We start from the raw sequence: 22,207 nt of genomic DNA, 5'->3' as shown, positions 1-22,207 counted from the left end.
CTTCCTCACTGCAAAATTGTTCTGTAACTTGATTTGCTTCTGAAAATGGGAAGTATTGCTCAAAAAATTTGACGTGCCTGGAAAAGAAAAGAATGTTAGTTTTTAAATTGAGGAGTTTGTATCCCTTTGTGCCATGCCTGTATCCCATGAATGCACATCTGATGGCTCTTTCTGTGAATTTGTTCTTGTGTCTGTCTAGGGATGATGCATAGGCTAAACATCTGAAAACCCTGAGATCCTCTGAGTTGCTTTTTTCTCCATATAACCTCTGATAAGGAGTTTGTCCTAGGATAGGTGTCGAAGGGAGCCTATTTATGAGATAGACAACATGACTAACCGCCTCAGGCCAAAAAATTTTGGGTAAAGAACTTTGAAACATGGGCGCCCTTGTGGTGTTCATGATGTCTAAGTGCTTCCTTTCTACCCTGCCATTTTGTTATGGTGTCTCTGGACATGATGTCTGATGTATGATTCCATTCGTAGGCGTAAAAAACCTTCATGATGAACTCAGGTCCGTTGTCCGTTCTAATCAACTTTATGTCTTTGCTAAACTGTCTTTTGGCATATGCGCAGAATTGTTGTAATGCTGTACTTGCTTCCCCTTTTATTGGCATCATGTTACCCATGTATACCTGCTATGATCGTCAAGTATGGTTAGAAAATAACGCTTGCTAGAGTATGATTCTATGGCAGGACCTGATAGGGGTCAAAAACCCCTATCTTTGGGTACGGTTTTAGGACGGTTTTTAGACTAATTTGGTTAATAAGCGAGCAATTCTCGCATTTAAATGCTTTTGTGTGAGTTAGTTAGAAACTGGAAACGTTCTATTTACTTTTCGTTGTTTAGGCTCGTTTTGTGATCAATTTAGGCAAATACGGCCGAAATAACATGCATATTAGAATTCCGTTATCTTTTGAAGCTAATTGGTCCGTCAAAAGTCGCACCAAACGAAGCGTTTGCTCAAAATAAGCGATTGACGGATCAATTTGGCTTTTAGACTAATGTTTCTTGGAGTTTTTATGCGTGTGCAGGTGTAAGTTCGGACGAAAAAGGGTATAGAAGTCATCCGGCACGGATCGAGCGCGTTTCGGGCGAAAACGCTCGGCGAGCAGGACCCCCCGGCAGCCGCTCGGCGAATTGAGCATCGGCACGCAGCCCGGGCAGCAGCCCAGGCACTGCCCAGGCACTGCCCAGGCAGCGCCCAGGCACTGCCCAGGCACTGCCCAGGCAGTATGCCTGCTCACCGAGCAGGCAGTGCCTGCTCGCCGAGCAGGCACCCAGGGGCCTACTCGCCGAGCAGGAAGTGCCTGCTCGTCGAGCAGGCCACCAGGCGCCTGCTCGGCGAGCAGGGGCTGCTCGTCGCAATTCTGCTCGGCGAGCAGCCTTTCCTGCTCGGCGAGCAGACCTGCGGGAATTGGTCAAAAAGACTAATTCCGCCCCCACGAAGCCACGTTCGGCCCCACGTCTTCCTACACCAACAAGGACACGAAATTAGGTCAAAACGAGGCCCGAGACGCGTCTATAAATAGGAATTTTCAATTGTAAATTAGATATCTTTTACTTTTGTAATTAGCTTAGCTTCCACCTTGAGAAATCCTCTCCACCTCCTCCATAACCTTCAAACCTCCATTGAAGACACCTCTGAAGCTCCATTCACCGAGGATTACTCAAGCTCCATCCTTAAATCCTAGAAAGACGCCTGCATTGGTAGACAGGTTCCCTGAAAGGGATTTTTCTTCTTTTATATTCTGTCTAGCCTCTGATACATGCTATGAATTCTAGGTTTATTGTAACTTCGTGACAATTCCTTCATCTTTGATATATAATATAGATTTTGTTTATTCAACTGTTTTGATGTTTTAATCTTTGTCTTACGCTTTGTCTGATTGGTTTAACTCATTCGATAATCCCAAAATTAGGTTGGCACATATTGCGAGCTGAATCTGACCTAGTCAGTGCCTATAGGATTGACGACCCTATAGAAGATTAAGCCCAAATTACTGAGCCTTAGAGCTAGTTTCGGCCTTACAAGGGAATCACGAACTAGGGACTTTAGGAGGATAGGTCGGGTTAATCGCCTTGGACATAAGCGACTTAGTTTCAATTCAATTGCTTAAACGCTCTATCATTGTTATCATCGTATTCCTTCATGTTCATTCAGTTAATTGCTTTGGTAAAAGATCAATTAGGGGTAGAGTAATTTAGTTAGGCTTAGAATAACTTAGCTAGAATTAGATAACTTAATTAGAATTAGTGTAATTCAACCTAGGAGTAGATTAATTAAACAAAACCAAACTCAAAATCCCCTAAGCCTAGATAACATCCGAGACTTAGTAATTCGGTACTTGCAGAAATAAATCCTGTGGACGATAACCTGGACTTAAACCCAGAAATTTATTACTTGATAACGACGGGGTACACTTATCCCTTAGTGAGTTCCCATCTCGAGTTAGGTGGGAACGCATCAAGTTTTTGGCGCCGTTGCCGGGGATTTATTTCTTCTGCAATATCGAACCAAAGGTTGATTTGTTAGTTTAGGCATTCATTGTGAATATCTTTGTTTATATCGTTTATACTTGTTGATATATGATTTCTTTATACGTTTCTATACTTGTTCATATCTGTATACTGTTACTTATCAACTTTTGTGCTAGAACTTCACTTTTTCTCAGCATTCTATGATCAATGAATTGGCAAGAAAAAGTCGAGTGGCAAGCTCAAAAGTTTACTATCCCATCAAGACAATACATTCATACCCTGGAGAATGAGGCTCCCAATCCCTCCATGGCCGACTTAAATGAGAAAATGGATATCTTGATGGCAAATCTGAGCCTCAACACCAATGAAAGTGTAAGTTTTGTGGGTAATCACCAAAGGTTTGTTAATGAGCACATGGAAAACGAATTGGGAATGTTCCCTTACGAACAAGCAAGCCAAGTTCCTCCACAACCCTCTAGCTCACGAGATGAGGTGTTGTCCCTTTTGAAAGGAATATCAGCCCGACTTACAATCAACGAGGAGGTTTGTAAGGACTTGAGCAACCAACTGGCTCAAATAAACCAAGAGATGCAAAAGCAATCCCGAGATGCTCTCCCAAGCATAAAGGAAAACATAGAAATCCCACAAAGGGAATCAGCTCAAGCCATCTCTTTGAGGAATGACAAAAAGGTAGAACCAAGTCCACTATCACATGCATCACTCGAGGTAAGTGAAGAACCGGAAGCGGTAAGCAACCCCGGTTCAAAATCTGAAATTCTAAATCATGTGGTAGAGATAAAAGATCAAATCAAAACTTGTGTATCTCAAGTACCTTTTCCTCAAACATTAGTAAAGTTTAGGTTTGTTTCATGCTCAGAAGTTTTCATTCTCTTCGACCTACCAAGAGAATCCAAAAGGGAGCAAACCAAACTTTTTCATAATATGTTTAAATTCGGCCTCCTGCTTTCATTAAACTTATTAGAGGCTCTTAATCCGTTTTGTAGGTACGGATTATTTATTCAGGAATTTGAATTCCTAACACGAGTAGAAGCATACACCTAGGCGGGAATTCTATGTCGAGCTCACCGACTATAACGTAGCGCTTCTTGGGAGGCAACCCAAGTTTTAATAAAACTTTTCAGGTTTGTTTTATTTAGATTATACATTGATCTCTTAGTTTAGTCTTTTTAGTTTTCTTTTACGTTTTTTTTAAGTGTTCGTTTAAAAAAAATAATAATAATAATAATAATAAATAAATATTTTTTTTAGTTGTTTATTTTTCTTTTATTTTAAAATAAAAAAAATAAATAAATAAATAAATTTGGCCCCAGGAGGCCCTGCTCGCCGCGCGCTGGGCGCTGGCGCCCAGCACGCCGCTGGGCACTGTGCCCAGCCTGCCGCTGGGCGCTGGCGCCCAGCACGCCGCTGGGCGCTGGCGCCCAGCCTGCCGCTGGGCACTGCGCCCAGCCCGCCGCTGGGCACTGCTGCCTAGCGGCGGTGCTCGGCCGCGATAAGGAATTTTTTTCGAGATTTTTTTTTCTCCCGAACGAAGCTGAAATAAATAAATAAATAAATAAATAAAAATTTGCCACCGCAAATCGTCAAGCTTTTGCGATTGCGATAAAATCCATAAGTTTTCTTCTCCACCCTAACTTTTTACACTCGTACTTCATGATTTATGATGCAATGTTGGAACTTATTGCATAATTTTAGTGTGAGGAGGAGGGGTAGACAAACTTACAAAAATTGTATAAATTTTTAATTTTTGTTGCGTCGTGTCTAGTTTAGGTTTGCGTTTTGGTGTTTTGTTTATGTTTTTGCATGTTTAGGACCTAAAACCGTGAACCTCCTTCGAATCTGAACTTCGTTATTTGTCTTTGAGGGCTGAGAACCGAATCTAAAATTGCATGACAACTAGTTTAGGTGTAGGACACAACTCTTGTATCTGTAAAAGCATGAGCTAAGGTTTGCATTTAGACCCTACTTTTGAAGAAATGCTAAAATCATTACTTAGGTAGATAATTTAAGAATTGAAGGCATGTGATGTTAAACTTGAGTTTGGGGAAAACTAGTAAACACAAAATTGAAACCCAAAGAATTGTGAGCTGAATTTGAGCCTAAGAGCGAATATCGAAAAGCTTTTTTTCTTGACATTTTTGTGTGAATGCTTTGACTTGTGGAAGATTACAGATTTTGCACCTAATACTGTGTTGAACCTACATGCAATGATTTGAGATGATAAACGATGAATCAGCCTCATTAGAATTAACCTTTTCTTTACCTTATTTTCTCTCTTTCATTCACTCTAGGAAGCCCCTTTGAGCCGACATTTTTGTAGTTTGTAGATTTTTCTTTCGTTCTAACCCGTTTTTGCGAACCACAACTTGGTTCGCTACTTAACCTTTGTTTTTGCAAAGCTCGAATTGAGCCTTTATTTTTCTCTAGCGCTTTATCGTTGTTTATGGCATTATAGTAGCAAGCCAAAAGGCTAAGAGGTGAATGAGCATCACTATCCCAAAAAAAAAAAAACAAAAAAAAAAAAAAACAAAAAAAAACAAAAAACAAAAAAACAAAAAAATCACAAAAAAAGAGAAAAGAAAAGAGACGAACAAAAGGGAAGAACTTCATTCCCCAGTTCCTAAAAATAAAAACGTCTCAAAAAGAAATCCAAAATAAGGGATGAATAAAAAGCTCAGTCACTCCGTATTTGCTAAAGCCATTTTAACCTTGTTTTTTTTAGCGCTAGAGCTTTTAACCTTTGTTGTACCTTTAACCCTCTAACCACATTACAACCCCAATTAGAGGCTGTTTTTGATATCATCGGAGTCATGTAGCATAGTAGAGGAACTCGGATGAACGTGCAAAATCAGCGTAATCCTAAGCAAGAACATAAGCCGAGAGTAAACACCTTAGCCACCAAAAATTGTGTGAATGAGTGAACTACCTATGGTGAGGTGTTTTACTTAGCAATCCCCTTAAACTCGTTTAATTGAACATGTGTCCATTTGCTTAAAACTATGACCCATGATAATTGAAATGCGGCTTTTGGATATCGTGTCTCTACTTTGTATTTCCGAATCCATGTAATTACAGATGTTCGAAGTTGTGTCAAGCACCTAGTCAAACCGGGAGGTTTTCTAGCTTGCTTGTGGTGGCGGGTTTAGTTTTTTTAGTTTACTTGGGGACAAGTAAAGTTTTAAGTGCGAGGAGGTTTGATAGGGGTCAAAAACCCCTATCTTTGGGTACGGTTTTAGGAAGGTTTTTAGAGTAATTTGGTTAATAAGCGAGCAATTCTCGCATTTAAATGCTTTTGTGTGAGTTAGTTAGAAATTGGAAACGTTCTATTTACTTTTCGTTGTTTAGGCTCGTTTTGTGATCAATTTAGGCAAATACGGCCGAAATAACATGCATATTAGAATTCCGTTATCTTTTGAAGCTAATTGGTCCGTCAAAAGTCGCACCAAACGAAGCGTTTGCTCAAAATAAGCGATTGACGGATCAATTTGGCTTTTAGACTAATGTTTCTTGGAGTTTTTATGCGTGTGCAGGTGTAAGTTCGGATCGAGCGCGTTTCGGGCGAAAACGCTCGGCGAGCAGGACCCCCCGGCAGCCGCTCGGCGAATTGAGCATCGGCACGCAGCCCGGGCAGCAGCCCAGGCACTGCCCAGGCAGTGTGCCTGCTCGCCGAGCAGGCCACCAGGCGCCTGCTCGGCGAGCAGGGGCTGCTCGTCGCAATTCTGCTCGGCGAGCAGCCTTTCCTGCTCGGCGAGCAGACCTGCGGGAATTGGTCAAAAAGACCAATTCCGCCCCCACGAAGCCATGTTCGGCCCCACGTCTTCCTACACCAACAAGGACACGAAATTAGGTCAAAACGAGGCCCGAGACGCGTCTATAAATAGGAATTTTCAATTGTAAATTAGATATCTTTTACTTTTGTAATTAGCTTAGCTTCCACCTTGAGAAATCCTCTCCACCTCCTCCATAACCTTCAAACCTCCATTGAAGACACCTCCGAAGCTCCATTCACCGAGGATTACTCAAGCTCCATCCTTAAATCCTAGAAAGACGCCTGCATTGGTAGACAGGTTCCCTGAAAGGGATTTTTCTTCTTTTATATTCTGTCTAGCCTCTGATACATGCTATGAATTCTAGGTTTATTGTAACTTCGTGACAATTCCTTCATCTTTGATATATAATATAGATTTTGTTTATTCAACTGTTTTGATGTTTTAATCTTTGTCTTACGCTTTGTCTGATTGGTTTAACTCATTCGATAATCCCAAAATTAGGTTGGCACATATTGCGATCTGAATCTGACCTAGTCAGTGCCTATAGGATTGACGACCCTATAGAAGATTAAGCCCAAATTACTGAGCCTTAGAGCTAGTTTCGGCCTTACAAGGGAATCACGAACTAGGGACTTTAGGAGGATAGGTCGGGTTAATCGCCTTGGACATAAGCGACTTAGTTTCAATTCAATTGCTTAAACGCTCTATCATTGTTATCATCGTATTCCTTCATGTTCATTCAGTTAATTGCTTTGGTAAAAGATCAATTAGGGGTAGAGTAATTTAGTTAGGCTTAGAATAACTTAGCTAGAATTAGATAACTTAATTAGAATTAGTGTAATTCAACCTAGGAGTAGATTAATTAAACAAAACCAAACTCAAAACCCCCTAAGCCTAGATAACATCCGAGACTTAGTAATTCGGTACTTGCAGAAATAAATCCTGTGGACGATAACCTGGACTTAAACCCAGAAATTTATTACTTGATAACGACGGGGTACACTTATCCCTTAGTGAGTTCCCATCTCGAGTTAGGTGGGAACGCATCAGGACCCCATATGTCCACATGTATTAAGTCAAAGCATTCTTTTGCTATGTTATGACTGTTTGAAAATGATGTCTTTTTCTGTTTGGCTTTTTGGCAAATGTCACATGGTATTTCTTTAGATGAATCAATGTCATTACAAGGTAAACCAAGACCTTTCAGCCTCTCGTGAGAGGGATGGCCGAAACGCTGATGCCATACATTTGCTTTAATTGAAAAGACAGAAAAATGACTACTAGGTAATGGGTACTCTAACTAGTAAAGGCCTTCGTGCTCCTTAGCCAAGCCAATCTTCTTCCAACTTGTTGTTGTTGAAACACCTTTCCACAAGATTTTGATTTGACAAAATCATCCATGATTAAGAGGCAATTAAATTTAAATGCTTTGATTTAATTATACTAATATGTTTGTTCAATATTGAGTGCAAATATATATATATAAAGTTAGACAGGTCAAAAGTCAGCACAAGCCAAAAACTGAGTGGAACGGGAACTCAGCATGAAAAAATGGAAGCTGAGTGGAGTGGAACTCAGTCTCAGAAGTTTCCTTCAAAGTTGCCAGAACGAAGCTGACTAAATTAGAAGACTCCTTCAGAATTATACAAACAGAACGGAGCTGACTAAGAACGAACTCAGCATGAAAGTTGAGCATTCGAAGAGAACGAATGAAGCTGAGTGACAGTCAGGACAGCATGAAGGATCCGTTTACTAAAGGACAAAGTCTGCCAATCTTCTGCACCAATAATTGAAGTCTCGAAAATACAAAGGAGACTAATTCCAAGAATCATGGGTCTATGGATTATTGATAAAAGACAACTGGCACAAAAAGACAAGTCTGATGCAAAAAGACAAAACCTGACGCCTGAAGAAAACAGAGGAAGGGAATGGCGGAACAGACTGAAGCTGACCAGAAGTTGTCTGCTAAAAGAGCCGTTTTGGACTTAACGGCTAAATCATCTCAAATGATCCAATCTTCAGATTTTCATCTATAAAAGGACAATGGTAGTTCTTGGATCATTTGCTCAAGCATCAAAAGAAAAATACAAGAGAGAAAATTCTGAAAGCACTCAAATACAAAAAGATCTTACACCAACTTTTCTATTCTCTGTGTAAATGCTAGATTGATTGTTTTGTAATCATCTAAAGTGTTCTTTAGTTGAAAAAGAACAAGTGTGTGATCAATAGGAATATTGAGAGTATTGAGCTGAGTACTTGATTGTAAGTATTCAGTGGTAGAAAAATCTAAGTGCTGGGTTGTAGTACTTAGTAGGAGCTGAGTAGACGAATAGAGGACGTACTCTTGCATACTCACTGCCTTGTAAAGGGTTTGTGCTCTACCTTGAAAGAGCTCAGTATTGGATTGAAAATCCCAAGAGGAACTGGGGACTGGACGTAGGCAGAGAGGCCGAACCAGGATAAGTCGTGCTGAGTAACTTCTAAACTCTATCTCTCAATATATATATATATATGTGCATGTGTTGCTTGTTGTATTTACTCAGCTTATAAATTGTTAAAACTGAAACTGAGTAAATCTGAGTGCTAAGTTGGAAGCTGACCTTTCAAGTGTCAATTCCCAACTCTCAAGTCAAGAAGTATTAGTCAACATAGAACTAAAACTGTCTGACTAATCAAACGCCCGTGCTGACCAACACGCTGAGTTATCAAACTCTTAAAACAACATTAAGTCAGCATAATTAAAAGCGAAAAAGTTACATTAGTTCCTAACCCCCCCCCCCCCTTGGAACTAATTACTAGGGACCAACAAGTGCTATCAGAGCCTAAGCTCACTACTCAAAGATCTAACAATCTTGAGCTGATCCTGAAAAATGGGTGAGAATAGCACTCGTTTCCTCCCAGGAAACCAAACAACACAGATACTCCCTGAGGGATTATCAATCACTAGACCTCCCCTATTCCTTGGGTCTAATTATACATTCTGGAAGAATAGGATGAAGAACTTTATTCAAGCCACAAATATGAGTGCATGGCTTGCAATAGTTCAAGGTCCACATATACCTTATAAAACTGTTGATAATGAGAAAGTTATCAAGAGTGAAACTGAGTGGACAGAGGATGACCTCAGAAAATTACAAAATAATGCTTTGGCTATCAATATGCTTCACTGTGCTCTAGATGCTGCAGAATACAATAAGATTTCAGGTTGTGAGTCAGCACAGGAGATCTGGAAAAAGCTAGAAGTAACTTATGAAGGCACCAGCAAGGTCAAGGAATCCAAAGTGAACCAACACATGCGATTGTATGAGCTGTTCGAGATGACTGACAATGAGGACATCTCAGCAATGAATGCCAGGTTCACCAACATAATAAATGAGCTTAAAAGACTCGGTAAGAATTTCACTGAAGAAGAACAAGTGAAGAAGATCTTACGAAGTCTTCCCAAAAGCTGGCAAGCCAAGAAGACAGCTGTAGAGGAAGCTCAGGACCTGACCACATACAAATATGATGAGCTGATCGGTTCCTTGCTGACTCATGAAATTTCCATGAAAAACTTTGAAGCTAAAGAAAAATCTGAGGATAAGAAGCAGAAATCACTAGTGATGAAAGCTGACTCCACAGAAGGTGAGTCAACTGATGATGAGGAAATGGCCATGTTTACTAGAAAAATGAAAAAGCTGTTCAGAAGAAATGAAAGAAATAGTAAGCGGCCATACAAAAGAGGAGACAGATATAAAGCTGAGTCCAGTGACACCAGATACAAAAAGGACAGCTCCAAGCCTGTCACATGTTATGAATGCCATCAAACTGGGCATATTAAGTCAAGCTGTCCTAGTCTGAAGAAAGATAAGAATGGAAGCAAAAAGGCAATGGTGGCCACGTGGAGTGACACTGATGAGTCAACATCATCTGAAGCTGAGCAAAATGAAACAACCAACATATGTTTCATGGCAGATGATGGAGCTGACCAATCTCAATCTGAGCAAGCCGACCTCTCTGGAGATTCTGAGCAGGAGGAAAACAACAATGAGGTAACATCCTTACTTTTGCTTAGAAACGAAATGGTAAATGCCCTGAGTGACTTATATACACTAACTAAGAAGTGTAACAAAAGGATTAAGGCACTCAGCAGGCGCTGTGACGAGATTGAGGAGGTCAAGCTGAGTGACCTCCGATATCTCCTCCAGGACAACTCAGATTTACATACGAATATGCAAATCTTACATAAGTTTGTCACGGAGGTTCAAACTGAGTCAAAGAAACTTAGAAAGGATGTCACAACCTTACAGAACCAAATAAAAGGTTCAACTAAGAATAAACCCCATGCTGAGTACTCAGGTACTGGTCAGCATAAACAGTTTACTCAATGTAGCTGTTATAGGAAGAAAGGACACACAAAAGCTATGTGCTGGCATAACAGACAGACTGTCCAATGTGACTTCTGTGGTAAGAAAGATCATACTACCAAAGTATGCTGGCATGCTCAGCACAACAATGATGACCACACTCAACATCGCCCTCAAAGGGTAACTGTGTGTGGCTTTTGTGGTAAAAGTGGCCATACTACAAATGTATGTCGTCACAAGTTAAAATATGACTTTGCACCTGTTTACACTAACAAGAAAGGACCCAAAAAGAATTGGGTACCTAAAAACGAATAGTTTAAAATGCAGGTCAGCTTGACATGCGTGGAGAAATCAAAACTCTGGTATATAGACAGCGCATGCTCAAGACACATGACAGGTGATGAAACTCAGTTCATCACATTAGAGCTTAAACGAGGGAATAGTGTAAGCTTTGGAGACAACAAGAAGGGCAAGAATGTCGGCTCAGGAACTATCGGAGGTAACCCTAAAATTGAGTCAGTCTCCTTAGTTAAAGCTCAAGTATAATCTTCTAAGCGTAGCTCAGCTTTGCAAGAGTGGAAGGAAGGTTATATTTGATGATACTAAGTGTCAAATACTCGAGGGAAAAACAAATGATTTGATTTTAACAGCCCCTCGTGTAGAGAATGTTTACATGTTGAGTTTGGAAAAGGAATTTTCAAAAAGTATATGCTTGGTGTCAAAAGAGGACAACTCCTGGCTATGGCATAGGAGACTTGGGCATGTCAGCATGGACCTCCTTGCCAAACTAGCTAGAAAGCAATTAGTTGAGGGATTACCCAAATTAAAGTATGAAAAAGATCAACTTTGTAATGCTTGTCAGCAAGGTAAACAAATCAAAAAGTCATTTCATAGCAAAAAGGTTGTCTCAACCAAAAGATCATTGGAATTACTACATTTGGATCTTTTCGGACCTATCCAGCCACTCAGCATAGGAGGTAAGAAATTTTCCTTAGTCATTGTAGATGATTTCTCTAGGTATACTTGGGTCATCTTGCTGAGTAGCAAGGATGAGACATTTGAGATGTTTACCACATTAGTCAAAAGGCTTGAAAATGACAAAGACCTAAGAGTAGCTCACATTAGAAGTGATAATGGTGGAGAATTCAAAAACCAATTGTTTGATGAATTTTGTGAAAATAATGGTATTGACCACAATTTCTCTGCCCCTAGAACTCCTCAACAGAATGGAGTTGTTGAAAGGAAGAATAGGACAATAGTAGAAATTGCTAGGACAATGCTGAGTGAAAATAGGCTTCCAAAGTATTTTTGGGGAGAAGCTGTCAATACAGCATGTTATATATTGAATAGGGCATTGGTAAGACCTATATTAAAGAAAACCCCTTATGAACTTTGGAAAGGACGAAAGCCCAATATTGGATACTTTCGTGCCTTTGGGTGTAAATGTTTTATACTCAACACTAAGGATAATCTGGCAAAGTTTGATGCCAAAGCTGACGAAACGATCTTTTTGGGATACTCAACAAACAGTAAAGCATATAGAATTTATAATAAAAGGACCCAGGTAGTAGAAGAGTCAGTCCATGTAGATTTCGATGAAACTGACCCTACAGGAAGAACAACTCAACACACAGAGGAAGAACCCAACTCAGCTCCTGCTGACCAGAATGGACATGCTGAGTCATCAGTACAAGAACTGACCAAAGGTAAAATCGAAACTGAAATTACCTTTGCTGACCAATCTGTCCCTGCAGAGATTGTAGAAACACTTGTTCCAAACAACTCAACATTACCCAAGGAGATAAAAATTCCAAGAGGACATTCAGAAAAGTCCATCCTTGATGATGCAAACAACAAAGTAATGACTAGAGATCAGCTTAGGAAGTTCCTTAGCAATGTTGCTTTCGTATCAGTTCATGAACCAAAGAACTTTGCTGATGCTGAGCATGATGAATATTGGATCAATGCCATTCAAGAGGAGCTTGACCAATTCACGAGAAATGAGGTATGGGATTTAGTACCTAAACCTAGGAATAAAAAATCCATAGGAACTAAGTGGGTTTTTAGAAACAAACTAGATGAACATGGAAATGTGATTAGGAACAAAGCTCGACTTGTAGCCCAAGGCTATAGTCAGCAAGAGGGCATTGATTATGGTGAAACCTTTGCACCAGTTGCTAGGTTAGAAGCTATACGTATATTATGTGCATATGCTAGTTTCATGAACTTTAAATTGTATCAAATGGATGTTAAAAGTGCATTTCTTTATGGTTTTATAAACGAAGAGGTATATGTTAATCAACCTCCCGGTTTTGAAGATCCAAAATTTCCAAACCACGTTTATAAACTCAAGAAGGCCTTATATGGCCTGAAGCAAGCTTCAAGAGCTTGGTATGAAAGGTTGACCAACTTCCTGCTGACCAGGAATTATGTCAGAGGAAAAGCTGACACAACCTTGTTCATTAAGAAAAAGGGTAAACATACCCTACTTGCACAAATCTATGTAGATGACATAATATTTGGTGCTACTGACGAATTATTATGTCAAGAGTTTAGCAAACAGATGCAGAATGAGTTCGAAATGTCTATGATGGGAGAACTCAGCTTCTTCCTTGGACTTCAGATCAAGCAAGGTAAGAACGGCATCTTCATTAGTTAGTCCAAGTACACCAAGGAGATGTTAAAAAAATTTGATATGGAAGACTGTAAGCCCATATCAACCCCTATGGGTAGACCTGGCAATTGTCGTGTTCGAGTCGTGTTCGTGTCGTGTCATTTCGGGTTCGTGTCAAAAAGAGTAAACCCAAACCCAACCCAAAAACTTTCGTGTCAAAGTCGTGTTAACCTATTCGGGTTAGTGTCGATTTCGTGTCGTGTTTTTGGGTTACATGTAATTTTGTTATGCATATATATTAATAATAACTCTTAAAAATATAAGAAGATATGGTACTGTTTTTAAACATTTTGTATCATTTTTAGATTAGTATGTTAACAATAATTATCGAAATGTTCAATAATATCATGTTAGAGGATCATGTAATGTGTTTATAACAATTTAAGAAATTCAAATCAATATTTGCAACTAATAATTATAATTTTATTATCTTTATTAATAAAATCACATAAAAAACACGAGAGAATATAACAATAATTTTCAATATCCGTGTCATTTCGTGTCGTTTTCGGGTTCACATATCAACACTAACCCAACCCACAAATTAGCGTGTCAATTTCGTGTCAACCCAAAAATGACCTATTACCTATTAAGCTCAACACTAACACTAAAAATCCGTGTCGTGTTCGTGTCGTGTAATCGGGTCGTGTGTCATTTTGCCACCTCTACCTATGGGTACTGATACTGTCCTATGCAAAGATGAGAAAAGTAAGTCAATAGATAGTAAACTTTATCGAGGTATGATAGGCTCCTTACTTTATCTCACTGCTAGTAGACCTGATATACAGTACTCAATATGTTATTGTGCAAGATATCAAGCTGACCCAAGGGAATCTCACTTAATTGTTGTAAAAAGAATTTTTAGATATTTGCAGAGCTCAGTTGATGCAGGTTTATGGTATCCAGCTTCAAATGACTTCACACTCATAGGATACACTGATGCTGACTATGGACGGGATAAGCTAGAACGTAAGAGTACTTCAGGAGGATGCCATTTCCTTGGAAGCTGTCTAGTATCTTGGTTCAGCAAGAAACAGTCATCAGTTGCTCTGTCTACAACTGAAGCTGAGTACGTTGCTGCTGGAAGCTGTGTAGCTCAAGTCCTTTGGATAAAGCAACAGCTTGAGGATTATGGAGTAAGAACTGAGACAATAGAGATCAAATGTGACAACAAAAGTGCCATTGATCTATCCAAGAATCCTATTCAATATAGCAGGATGAAGCATGTCAGCATAAGGCATCACTTCATCAGGGATCACGTACTAAAGGGTGAGATCAAGCTGACTTATGTACCAACAAATGAACAGCTTGCAGATATCTTCACCAAGCCTTTGGCTCGTGAACAATTTAACATACTAAGGGAAGCTATCGGTATGTCTAATCCTCTTCAATAATTCTAAGTATTTGAATAAATGTTGAGTGATTGCCATGCTGACTGATATCAATCTAGTAACTACTGCACATTGAGCTTAATAGTCTATGCTGAGTAGATACAAATCCTGAGTAAATATTTTGTGCTGAGTAGATAAACATATTGAGTAATCACCTTATGCTGAGTGAATGTACATGTTGTGTGATGAACATATGTTGAGTTACTAAGAAATAGGAAATCCATCTACGTAGAATTAAATACTCAGTATCATAAACGATTCACATTCTGGCAAACTGAGTAAATGCCCACTTGCACCGATAAACAATGACACGTGTAACAAATCATACCTAGGAAAACGCAAGTAATGATGAATACCCATGCGTCGAACCTGTCATAAATGGCAGAATCTTTGTCGATTAAAGTCCCAAGATGAAAACGGCTAGTTCATTAATGACTCAAAACTCTATAAGTAGTGGAAGGATTCCCACTCATTACTCCTTACGCTTACGATCTTCTGAAATCGAATTCTCCTCTCTCCCTAAATCTTAAAAAGCTTCCTCGGTAACAATGGCTTCCGGTAAGAACGAAATCCCTAACCTCACCACTCAGCCTGGCCAAACCTCTGGCAAACCCACTCAAGCTGACCCCGTTGCTTCTTCGAGGCAAATCGAAAGGAATATAATCAAGGTCCATAAAAAGGTCAATAACTTGGAAGTATTGAAATGTAGATGGTTCTCTCCAGGTTTCGTCACTTCAGAGAAACCGTTCTGCGACTGGATCAAGAAGAACAGATGGACCGGTCTCTTCTCACTCGCCGGAAAAACGTACCCCAGGCTGGTCAGAGAATTTTACTCTAACATGCTTGTTGATGAGGATGATGCTGACTACTTGGAGACTATAGTCAAAGGTCAGAAAATCACCATAACCCCTGCCTATCTAGCTACTTTGCTTGATTTACCAGACGAAGGAATAGAATTTAGGACAACAAAAGAGAAAGTACCAAAGGAAAAACTTGACAAGATCAAGGGGTTCTGCAAACCCAAAGATCATAAAAGGGAAATACCCAACATGTGTATGGGGGCAAGACCAGAAGATGGCTCACTACAGGCTGACCAACTTCATCTTCCCCAAACTCAACTCAGCCTCATTTGCCTCCAATTTTGAACAGTGCTTTATATGGCACATGTTGACCTACACTCCACTCAACATGCCCGTCTTTCTGGTTGGGGCTCTTCAACGCAGTGGAAAGAAGCTCAGGCTGGGTTCTTTGATCACTAAGATCATTGAGGACAAACAGATTGAGACAATCAATGAAACTGACACTTTGGGAAATGAGATCATAGCAGCTCTGCTGGTTGGACTGTTGTACAATCAACCGTTGAAGGGATATGAAGAAGTTGTTGATGATGAAGCTGAGCTAGACATTGAGCCTGAAAATGAGCCTGAGAAAGAAGTGGAGGTTCATGCTGAGTCACCTAAGGAAAAGAAGATGAAGAAGAGAAAGGCCATTGAAACATTCTCCAAAGACATCCATGTTGTCCCAAAGAAAGTGAGACTAGTGTCTCAAGAAAAGGTTAAAGCTGACAAAGCTAAGGAAAAAGCTGAGTCGGCAGAGAAGAGAAAAAGGCTAGAAGAGCCTGAGGATGAAGAAGAGGGTACTCCAGAATCCCCCTTGATGAAAAGGAAGAAGGTTAATTCCTTAAAAACAGTTGAAGCTGATCCCCTAGATTGGGTTGTATCGTCCAAAGGTCATGGAACTGACCTAGAAAAGGAAGCTGAGAAAGAAACTGAGCAACAAGCTGAGAAAACAAATGTTGAAGTAGAAAGGGAAGCTGAGAAAGAAACTCATATTGAGGAAAATGTCCATACTGAGCATGAAGAACATGCTGATATTGAGCAACCTCAGGGTGATATGGAGCAAAGAGCTGAGGAAGAAGAAAATGTTGCTGTTGAGGATCATGCTGAGTGTTGAGCGATTTCCGCAAGTGCACGGTTTCGCTTGTAGTAATAAAAATATCGATCCCACAGAGATACGTTTTTTAACGAAAAAACTTATTTTTGAATCTTTAATTTCGAACTTGTTAGATTTATAAAATGTAAATAAAAAGTGAAAATTGGATTAATTGAATTTAGGAAATTTATTTGATTGAATTTGAAAACTTTGAGTATTTGAAAATGCTGGAATAAGATTATATATTTAGAATAAATCGATTGTTAGAAAGATCTTCTGATTTTAAGGATGAATTTTACAAAACAGGAACATTTAGAACTATTAGAAAAAGGAATGAATATGTTCATTTGCATTAAGCAAAGAAAACAACTTAAACTTTGTATCAATTATGACGATGAAATAAATGACGGAACCTCTAATTAATTGGCTTTGAACGCGACAAAACCCTTTCGGGATAGTTGCCCTTACTCAAATTAAAACTCTTTCGAGATGATAATTTGCCTAAGTGTTCAACAAAGTTTCCTTGTAATGATTTTGAATTCAAGCGCATATTAATGAAAACACCAGCCTCACTTATATTGGATTGGTTACCATAAGTGCTGCATTACGATTTGTCGAATAGAACGGACTTTATTAGATGAAATATAAATTGATACAAGTTTACAGAGAATAAGGAGCATCGAGTTCTTCGAGGGCGTGCAAGTGAAGGGCTTGATCGGTTCCGCTTCCTTGGGTTTCCTTAGGAGGTTGTCAGGCTCGGGGGCGAACACTTTACTCAATCTTCTCGCTGTAACTTCGTAATAGGGATTCGGTCGGCCACTACCATGATGCAAACTAAAACTGGAACAATGTCTAAACGCTACTGAGTTGTATTTTAACTATAAACAATATGTGTACCTCATCTTGTTTTTGTACAGAATCTAATTTCTAACTCTCGAAATGTGTTTACTTAGAACTTCGACATAAGTTCTACGCTCTGATTATAACATTTCACACACACTACATAACTACTTTTCTTCTCAACATCAACTCTTTATTTATAGGTGATGAAGGGTTGAGTTTGAAGTGACGTGTCCGTTGGTTAAGAGTCGTGTCCGCTGTGAAAGGACGTCTTTATCCACTTGAACGAACGCGTTTCTTGGATTTTCAGCATGTGTTAAATGCATTTGTATAATTTCTGCACTTACCGAGGATAGGTATCCGCGGCCGTGAATGACGTAGCACTGAGCTTGAGCGACGGACGAAGGGGAGAATTGGTTGTACCGCGCGTGTCGCGGCCGCGGGTCTGGGATCCTCTGTCGCGGCCCGGCAGGTTTCCTTTGTTCTTCGCTTTCGTTCGTGTCTTCGACTTGGTGCTTTCGATTTACGTCGTCTTTGACTCCTTTTGTAGGGTTTTTCTTCTGTTTTAGATCCTTTTTCGTTCCTATTTGGATTTTACCAAATATTCAAGTACCTTGCAAGAAAGAAAGATATTCGAAAGTAAAAGTAATCTAAACAGATATAAATAACACGAATTTGTAATAAAAATGATGTAAATGTTAATGATATTTTAGGTATATTTTGGGCTTAACACTGAGCAGCATGAGCATCCAACCATGGTAGAGGAGACAGTTGATACTGATGAGGAAAACATTGATGCTGACCCTTCTCCTCCCAAGGAACAAAAGTTCAAGCGGCTTAAGAAGAAAGCCCATAAAACTCAAGTCATTGATCTTCTTGCAGATTCTCCTCTTCCAGAACAATTCACTGGCATGTTTGAGCTACAGTTCGCATACTTTGCAAACGACCCTGAGTCTCCCTCAAAGGAAAAACAAGCCTCTGTTACTCAGGATGAGGAACAAGCCAAAACCCTTGAAGATCCAAATCCACCTGTTCAAGAAGGAACAAATACTGCCTCAACTTCACCCACTCAGGATGAGCAGGTCAACATGACTAACCAAACTCCACCTCCAACTCAGCATGTTGACAACTCAGTTCCTGAAGGTAATCTGCACCAAAGTCCAGTCATCAATCAAGGTGATCATTCTGGCAAAGAGCAAACTCCTCCACCATCAAGCTCAATTCCAGCCTCTGAGACTAATGCGGCTCAATTTACCTACTTGAATGCCACTAAGTCAGGCCGACGCATCATTGCCTCTGCTCAGTCCTTGCTTCAAGAATTGAACCCTCCTCAAGCTGATGCTGCTAGATCTTCTGATACTGAGTCCTCTCAACTGCCTGGAATCAATCAGCTTCTCAATGAAATAAAAGGACTCAAGGATCTAGTAAGTGTTATGACCACCATTCAAACTCAGCAACCGCGGCAAGACCAAATCACAAAGCTGACTGAATTGGTTCTCACAATGGTGAACCATCTGAATTCGCTTGAAGGTAAAATTCAACAACCATCAAAAGTCAATCCAGGGTATGCCACTTCTGCTGACCTTCAAGGATAGTTTGCTAAGTTAACTGCAGACCTGACCAAATCAAGCGCACCTGGCAATGTTGAGTTTGCCACCTCTGCTGAACTTCAAGAATGCTTTACCAAGCTTAATGCTGAGCTGACCAGTACGCGTGACTTAGTATCTTCCTCCTCTCAGTGTACAATTGACCAACTGAGTGAAGCAGTCAGCCTACTCAACCTCAACAAAGCACAGATGGATGTTGATCCAGTCTCCAACAGTGAACTCTTGAGCTTTTCCCAGGCGATTATGAAGGCAATGAGAATCAACAATGCCCAGCGCATATTTTATGACTCTGCCTTGCTCAAGATGTACCACCAATCTTTTGGTCAGCTTACCAGCTCACTCACCTGGCTTAGCAAATCTCATGAATGCCTGCTCAGCATGATTAGTAGTTCTCTTTGGGTTCCTCACCATGTCCAAGATGACAGTGTTCCTATAATTGATGGCTTGCGAGAAAGTACTAAGAGGCTCCAGCGATACTCAACTCACCTCTCTGCTCATGCTCGCACTGACACATTCATTTATAAACCCGATCATGGCAAAACGGGGGAGACAAGTCAAGGAGGAACTCAGCTTGCAGGTAATGCCTCAGGAAGCAAAGACAAAGGCAAAGGAATAGCTAAAGCTGACCACCAAGCTCAGAAGAAGAAGAACTAGATATAGTCTAGTAAATGTTTAGAACTTAGCATAGAAATCTTCATATATGTGTTTGCTTTATTTTCTTGTTCAAATCTATGCCAAGTACTATTTTCTCAATATAGTCGATAAAATTGAACAAACAAATTAAGAAGTAAAACATACTCAGTATACATTAACACTAAAACACTTAGGTAATAAACTGAGTAACAACATACTTCTAATATTTTTGAAAGCTGACTTAAAATTCAAAAAGTTCAGATCTTGAAAAATCCACATTAAACTAAGTCAGTATACACAAGTGTCTTAAGGATAATTCAATTAAATCTTGGAAGGTTTAGAATTAAGTTAAGACAATATGTGCAACCCTTACGGGGGAGTTGATGTCCCCTCACCTAAGGTTAGATGAGAACTCACTAAGGGATAAGTGTACCCCGTCGTTATAAAGTAATAAATTTCTGGTTTAAGTCCAGGTTATCGTCCACAGGATTTATTTCTGCAAGTACCGAGCTACTCGATCTCGGATGTTATCTAGGCTTAGGGGGTTTTGAGTTTGTTTGATTAAATTAATCTACTCCTAGGTTGAATTACGCTATTCCTAGCTAAGTTATCTGATTCTAACTAAGTTATTCTACGCCTAATTAAGTTACTCTACCCCTAATTAAGTTAAACTACTCCTAAGTGATCTTTTACCAATGCAATTAGCCGAAGGAACATGAAGGGATACGATGATAATGAAAATAGAATGTTTAAACAATTGAATTGAAACCTAAGTCACTTGTGTCCAAGGCGATTAACCCGACCTATCCTCCTAAAGTCCCTAGTTCGTGATTCCCTTGTAAGGCCGAAACTAGCTCTAAGGCTCAGTAATTTAGGCTTAATCTTCTATAGGGTCGTCAATCCTATAGGCACTGACTAGGTCAGATTCAGCTCGCAATATGTGCCAACCTAATTTTGGGGATTATCGAATGAGTTAAACCAATCAGACAAAGCGTAAGACAAAGATTAAAACATCAAAACAATTGAATAAACAAGAACTATCATATATATCAAAGATGGAAACATTGTCACGAAGTTACAATAAACCTAGAATTCATAGCATGTATCAGAGGCTAGACAGAATGTAAAAGAAGAAAAATCCCTTTCAGGGAACCTGTCTACCAATGCAGGCATCTTTCTAGGATTTAAGGATGAAGCTTGAGCAATCCTCGGTGAATGGAGCTTCGGAGGTGTCTTCAATGGAGGTTTGAAGGATATGGAGGAGGTGGAGAGGATTTCTCAAGGTGAAAAGCTAAGAAAATTACAAAGGAAAAAGATATCTAATTTACATTGGAAAAACTCTATTTATAGGCGTGGCTCGGCCCTCTTTTTGACCTATTTTCGTGTCCTTATGCAGGTAGGAAGTCGTGGGGTCCGTCGTGGCTTCGTGGGGGCAGAATTGGTCTTTTTGACCAATTCCCGCAGGTCTGCTCGCCGAGCAGGCGCCTGGTGGCCTGCTCGGCGAGAGCAGAAATGGCCCACGGGGCCCTGCTCGTCGAGCGTTTTCGCCCGGCATGCTCTCGATGCATGCCGAATGTCCTTGATACCCTTTTTCGCCCGAACTTACACCTGCGCACGTATAGAAACTCCAGATAACATTAGTCCAAAAGCTAAATTGATCCGTCAATCGCTTATTTTGAGCAAACGCTTCGTTTGGTGCGACTTTTGACGGACCAATTAGCTTCAAAAGATAACGGAATTATACTATGCATGCTATTTCGGCCGTATTTACCTAAATTGATCATAAAACGAGCCTAAACGACGAAAAGTAAATAGAACGTTTCCAATTTCTAACTAACTCACACAAAAGCATTTAAATATGAGAATTGCTCGCTTATTAACTAAATAACGCTAAAACCCGTCCTAAAACCGTACCCAAAGATAGGGGTTTTTGACCCCTATCAAACCTCCTCGCACTTAAAACTTTACTTATCCCCAAGTAAACTAAAAAAAAACTAAACCCGCCATCACAAGCAAGCTAGAAAACCTCCCGGTTTGACTAGGTGCTTGACACAATTTCGAGCATCTGTAATTACATGCATTCGGAAATACAAAGTAGAGGCACGATATCCAAAAGCCGCATTTCAATTATCATGGGTCATAGTTTTAAGCAAATGGACACATGTTCAATTAAACGAGCTTGAGGGGATCGCTAAGTAAAACACCTCACCATAGGTAGTTCACTCAATTCACATAATTTTGGTGGCTAAAGTGTTTACTCTCGGCTTATGTTCTTGCTTAGGATTACGTTGATTTTGCACGTTCATCCGAGTTCCTCTACTATGCTATATGACTCCGATGATATCAAAAACAGCCTCGAATTGGGGTTGTAATATGGTTAGAGGGTTAAAGGTACAACAAGGGTTAATAGTTCTAGCGCTAGAAAAACAAAGTTTAAATGGCTTTAGCAAATATGAAGTGACTGAGCTTTTCATTCATCCCTTATTTTCTTTTTGGGATGTTTTCTTGAGACGTTTA

Source organism: Euphorbia lathyris, chromosome 2 (assembly GCF_963576675.1).
Source record: "Euphorbia lathyris chromosome 2, ddEupLath1.1, whole genome shotgun sequence".
Classification (NCBI taxonomy): Eukaryota; Viridiplantae; Streptophyta; class Magnoliopsida; order Malpighiales; family Euphorbiaceae; genus Euphorbia; species Euphorbia lathyris.
The sequence above is the reverse complement of the archived record's forward strand: the minus strand, read 5'-3'. Positions refer to the sequence as shown.